The sequence below is a fragment of the Myotis nattereri genome (assembly GCF_964212035.1).
Source record: "Myotis nattereri genome assembly, chromosome: 3".
Classification (NCBI taxonomy): domain Eukaryota; kingdom Metazoa; phylum Chordata; class Mammalia; order Chiroptera; family Vespertilionidae; genus Myotis; species Myotis nattereri.
Window position 1 is genome coordinate 105,732,057 of NC_138077.1, and position 6,677 is coordinate 105,738,733.

Below are 6,677 nucleotides of genomic sequence, written 5' to 3' on the forward strand. Positions count from 1 at the left end.
AGAGATGGAGTTGTTTTTGTTCACATCTACATCTCTAAAGGTGTTTATTTGTCTCAGCAACAGACAAGCAGTTAATAAAGCATCTTTGCTGGCTGTTAGAACACAGAGCTCCTCTTGCCTGTGAGGCACCCAACAGCACTTTCTTGACAGAAGGATTCTAATCTTTTTTGTACTTCTGTCCCTCTGGCAGTTTGATGAAGTCTACAGACTTTTATCAAGGATACTGTTTAAAGAACAGACCATCCAATTGATGGGGAAATAAGACATTTTTTTTTTGGGGGGGGGGGGGTGGCTAGCAGCCTGACTGTACTTAATCAGTATCCCTAATGCACATTCTTGCTAGCCGATAATTAACTCACTTCCCCTTCCTTAATTATCTGGTCTTGCAAGACCTAAATACTCTCATTTTTCAAAGGCCATAAACCATGAACCATACACAACCCCCGGGGGGCGGGGGGGGGGGGGTGGAAGGGGCGGTTATCAGTGCTGGCGCTAGGCCAGGCCTTTAGGTGTGGTCTCACGGCACCCATTCCAACACACGGGGCTTTTTGCAAAGCACGCGAAAGGTCCGGAAGTCTGATCCATATTTGGGCGACAAAGAAACCAAAGGGTATAAAGAGAAAGCTTCTTCCATATTGGCTTGCTCAGGATTTGGAAACAGGTTCTCCTGAGTCACAGTACTAGTACATCTGGAAATAAATGGGTTTTTCCTGTATCTCCAAGTACTCCTGTGTGTATTTTCTGGTCACCTGGTAAATTCTGTAACACAATCTCAGAGGGAAGGCAAGGGAGGGGAGGTGGTAAGAGATCAACCAAAGGACTTGTCTGAATGAATATAAGCATAACCAATGGACACAGATAGTAGAGGGGTGAAGGCATGTGCTGGGTATGCGGGGGGGGGGGGGGGGAGGAGACATGTAATACTTCAAACAATAAAGAATTTTTAAAAAATGTGAATAGCCCTGGCAGGGTAGCTCAGTTGGTTAGAGCCGTGGTCTGCAAACTGCGGCTCACAAGCCACATGCGGCTCTTTGGCCCCTTGAGTGTGGCTCTTCCACAAAATACCACATGCGGGCACACACGTACAGTGCGATTGAAACTCCATGGCCCATGCGCAGAAGTCGGTATTTCGTGGAAGAGCCACACTCAAGGGGCCAAAGAGCCGTATGTGGCTAGCGAGCTGCAGTTTGCTGAGCCGCAGTTTGCCGACCACTAGGTTAGAGCATAGTCCTTATACACCTAGGTTGTGGGTTTGATCCCTGGTCAGGGCACATCCAATGAATGCATAAATAAAGGGAACAACAGATCCATGTCTCTCTCTCTCTCTCTCTCTCTCTCTCTCTCTCTCTCTCTCTCTCTCTCTTCCTCTCTCAGGAAGAAAGAAAGAAACTAAGAAAGAGAAAGAAAGAAAGAAAGAAAGAAAGAAAGAAAGAAAGAAAGAAAGAAAGAAAGAAAGAAAGAAAGAAAGAAGAGAAAGAAAGAGAAAAAAGAAAGAAAGAAAGAAAGAAAAGAAAGGGAGAAAGGGAGAAAGAGAAAATTAAAAGTGGATAAATGAAAGTATATAGGATTACAAAGTAAATCAATATATTGAAGTATTTTATCAAAATGATTTTGAAAATTATGATATGGGTTTCTTGATGGCGAGCTCTATCACATCAGTGTCTGTGCATAGGTAAACAGTGACCACGGGTGACTAGCAGTGGTCTAATGAGTGGGTCTAAGAACTACTGTTCTTTTGCAACACGATTCCAATTGAAATGAGATTTCAAGATCCTGCAATGATTTTAATGTGATATGAAAATAATATGTAACTTTGTATTGTTGATGAAAGCATGATCAGTATTGCTGATACTACTGAGATTTGTTGCATGCAGTCATAATAAAGGAAATACTAAATGTTCATTTGAGGTTGATAAAAATAATGACTTTTTCTCCCATCTAAATTTAATATTCTTTTTCACAGATATCTATCTATCCATGGACCTCCTGTGAGTTCTTGGAAAGGTTAAGAACCCATGCAATAGAGTATCCAAAAAAGAGGCATAATGACCAGTTATAAGTGTCTTGATTTTCTAAATGTATCCTCAAAAGAAATTGCATAATAATTACTAACCATGATAGTAATAATAGCAACCATTGAATTCCTTCAATGTGTCAGTTACTGTACTTGGTTCCTATACATATTATTTCACCAAAATCACTCAATAGTCCTAGAAGGTGGTGTTTGTCTCCATTGTAGTCAAAGCTCAGAGAGGTTAAGTAATCTGCCCAAGACTATATCTTTCCCAAGTGATAAAACTATGATCGAAACCCAGGTCTAACGTGAAACCCAGACTTTTAGCTCTTGTTGGCCCCCTGCCTCTGCTGTCCCTGCCAGCATGCAGGGATCACAGCTCCTCCAACACTGCCTCAGCCTCTCCACCCACCCAAGACAGCTTTGACAAGCCCCTGTAACCTCTTCATCCCTACCCAGGGTCCAAATTGAGTAGTTCACTTTCCCCTGGTTTGTAAATTCTTTAATAACTAGGGGCCCGGTGCACGAAAGGCATGCACTGGCGGGGGGGGGGGGGGTGTCCCTCAGCCCAGCCTTCCCCCTGTCACATACTGGGAGCCCTCGGGGATGTCCTAGTGACAGCTTAGGCCCGCTCCCTGCTCCCCTTGGGGAGCGGGCCTAAGCTACAGTCTGGCCTCCCTTTGTGGGAGGTGACCAGGCTGATTAGGGGAAGGCACCAGCCCCATCACCCCGCTGCTGTAGCCACTGCCAGTCACCACAGCCAGCAAGGTTTTTTCATCAACATGGACTCGAGTCCCTTCACCATGAAAAAATGACAACTTTCTTTAGGCATTTTCAAGATGTGTCTTTCATATAATAATAATTTCTTTATTATTTTTTTATCCTCACCTGAGGATATGTTTCCACTGACTTTTAGAGAATGTGGAAGAGAAAGGGAAAGACAGAGAGAGACATCAAAGTGAGAGGAACACTTTGATTGGTTGCCTCCTGCATGAGCCCTGACCTGGGCCCCAGCCAGGGAGGAGCCTGCAACCTAGATACATGCCTTTGGTCAGAATTGAACCCAGACACTGCCATCAGCAGGCCAAGGCATTATCCACTGAGCCAAACTGGCTAGGGCAGGATATGACATTTCTTAGCCTTCCAGCAGCGGACCTTTGTTTTTTTCTCCAGGAGTGTGGTGAAAAACCCTAGATCACCTTTTTGGATTCTTATTATCCAAGTTACTAAGAATATTACAAGTGGCATACAGGGAGCTTAGCCAATCAATCGCCGGCTTGGCCCCCCCGGCCCAGGCCTGATGCCTCTGGTCCAGGCATCAGGCCTGGGCAGGGGACCTCCATCTCCCTCCCATCGCCGGCTCCACTCTCACCCAGGCCTGACGCCTCGGCCAGAGGCGTCAACCCCCATCACCCTCCAATTGCCGGATCGGCCCCTTGCCCAGACCTGACGCCTCAGCCAGAGGCATCAGGCCTGGGCAGGGGATCCCCATTTCCCCCCGATCACCAGCTCCACCCCCCACCCAGGCCTGACGCCTCGGCCAGAGGAGTCGACCCCATCACCCTCCTATCACCATATCGGCCCCTTGCCCAGGCCTGACGCCTCCGCCAGAGGTGTCAGGCCTGGGCAGGGGACCCCCATCTCCCCCCCATCACTAGCTTCTGGGCAGCTTCTGGGATCAGGGGCGGCAGGCAGGTGGTTTCTGCGGTCGCACATGAGGGCCTGGATGGTGGCTGGCTGCGCTGGACAGCTGTGCTGTACCACCCTGCCTGCACTATGCAAATTAGCCGCCATCTTTGTTGGCAGTTAATTTGCATATCATAGTGATTAGCCAATGGGCAGCGTATCAAAGGTATGGTCAATTACCATGTTTGTCTATTATTAGATAGGATTGGCATTGCCCAGAGCAAATACCTTATCCAAGTTACCAGCTATCCTGAATCTGTAATATTCTAAACCCCTCAATTTGGTGGGAAATTTCCTAAGGGATACTGAAACAGCTCTTTATCACCTGGCCACATAAAACAATAAGAATGCTGTAGAATTTGAATCAACTGACTAGAAAACATGGCACCAAGGTTATCTACTTCAATCTAAGAGCCATAGGGAATAGTAACCAAATTTACCATGGTTACCAAATTTACAAATAACTGCCCTCATAAAGGAAACCCTCTTGAATCAAAATCTAAGAAAACTGATGGGATGTTACCTTCATTACAACTTGTTTCTTACATATGTACAAGAATGCTTCAATTATGCTCCCACTGATGCTCACTCTCTGTGGGATCAGATATGGATCTGGTGCAACTTTTCAGAAAAGCAACAATCTATAAAGACTGCACATCTTTTAATCCTGCATTTTTATCTTTAGAAATTTATTTTAAAACAATCATCAAGGATGTTCAGTTTCCAGTGATAATTTTGAGAGTATTATTTATACCAAGAAAACTGACAAGGGTCTTAAAAGCCCAACAAGGAACTTGTTTGATCAAATGTTGTCAGCATAATAAAAAATATTTATATTTAATATATATAAACTAAAAGGTAATTTTGATCAGATTCTAGGTGATTTTTGTCTTGATTTGCTTATCTATACTTATTGAAGTTTCTACAATAAACACATTACTTTTGGAAAGAAAATAAAAGTGAAAAAAGAAAGACTCAGAATCATTCAGGGAGCAGTCCACAGTCTTCAAAGGAAACACCCCAAATGTATGAGAAACCATTGTTTTTGCTGGCAAACAGAGGAGTCATTCCACAGTCAACACTGAAGAGTAAGTGTGCCTGCAATTAGGTGGAGGGATGGGCTAGGTGGGGCAGGCAGTAACCACAGGCTAAAAAATATTATGGGGAGGCCAACATTCCTGCTCTGTGTTTGGAAATGTAAGTTCATGGTATCTACTTAGTTTGCTACTAAATAGGATTTTAAAAAATAACTACATTATCTGTTTTTCTATTTTAAAAATGAAAGTAATGAAATTCCTTTAAGCATTGACTTTTAATCATGGATTTTTGTAGTATAGCCTGAATTTTTCTCACTTCACATTTCTGAAATGAGAGTAACGTTAACAACGGCATGGGTTTATAGGACTTGGACCAGCCTGGTTTGTGAAGATGCCCAATGTGGTTTAACAGGTACAGAAATTGAGTCACCCACCCTAGGCTAGTACAAATTGTTCCTCCTTCCCTTTTAATATGAAATACCTATGTATGTGTATCTTTGTCAATGTAGATATTTATTTTAATTACTGTGGTGAAAGAAACTTGCTAAGCCTTTCTGGAGGTGTATTTCATGTTAATTCCTGAAATTAATCAATTATCTCTCTCTCTTTCACATATACACACATTTTCCTACTACACAGCAATTAAAAAGAACAAACTATTAGCCCTGGCCATGTGGCTCAGTTGGTTGGAGCATCGTCCTGTACAGCAAGAAGAACAAACTATTGCTACATAAGAAAATTTGGGTGAATTGCAAAAATAATGAGAAAGGGGTAGTGAATATCCTTATCCCACATTTCACACACTGGGTTTTTATAGGAACAACACTGTAATAGTTCCCCGAGAGGGGCAGTTTAAAGGTGTCTAGATTCACAAGTTGCATCCTGCCAGTAGAAGACTGTGTCAAGCATTCAACTTGCTAATTCTCACCACACCCTTTTCTGTCACATGTGTACAAATACCACTGATTCATGTTCAGGGCTCAGGGCCAATTGCAATGGTTGTTCTTGGTCTCAGATGTAAACTAGATGATGCCTAGAAGGCTCTGAAAACAAAACCAGGGCAGTCAAGTGGGATCTCTCAGAATATCTAACCCCATATTGTTTAAGGCAAGCCCTTGACTAAAGCAAGGAAAGCCCTAAAACTAGTTAGCTATCCTTGTAATCTCTGACACCTATTAAATTTTTAACCTGTAAAGTTTTTTTTGAATTTTTATTTAAATCACTTTTTACAACAGTAAAATGTGCACAAAAATGTACAAGTCAGTGAATTTTATACATGTTTATACCCATGTAACCCTCATCTAGATCAAGATATATGACATTTCTAGCACCCCAAAAAACTCTTGTCTTCTCTCAAGCAATGGGCACCTCATCATCACTACACACAGCCTAAGCAAATATGGTTCTGATTTATATTACCATAGATTTGTTTTGCCTGTTCTTGAGCTTTATATAAATTGATTCATAAAATATGCTCTCTTTTGTGTCTGGTTTTTCTCACTAAAAATTATGTTTTTGAATTCTGGCTCCTAAAATATCACCAGAACAATCTCTCCATAAGAGAAAGCTGAGTGTACTGCTTATTGCCATCATGGAGGATGCCACCTTGAGAGAGCTTTGGTAGTGTGTTGGAGGGAGAAAGGAATAGCTGAGCTTGAGATTTTCATTCTGGTTTAAGGTAAGTCTTTCAATGTGAAAGCTTGAGTAGGATTGGTGAGGATTATGATATCGGTTAGCATTGGCAGAAACATCAAGGCAAGGATTTTTGAGGTGAGAGGTTCAAAGACTCTTGAGATGTAAACTGTTGATGATCTCTATTGAAGAGATGATGAGTCTTTCAGGAAGTTTCTATAATAAATAAAGTTGTTTGCGTCAGCAAAAGTATTCTGGCCTGCAAAGGCTATGGAATGATAAAATTGTCATAATGTAACAGTAAGTTG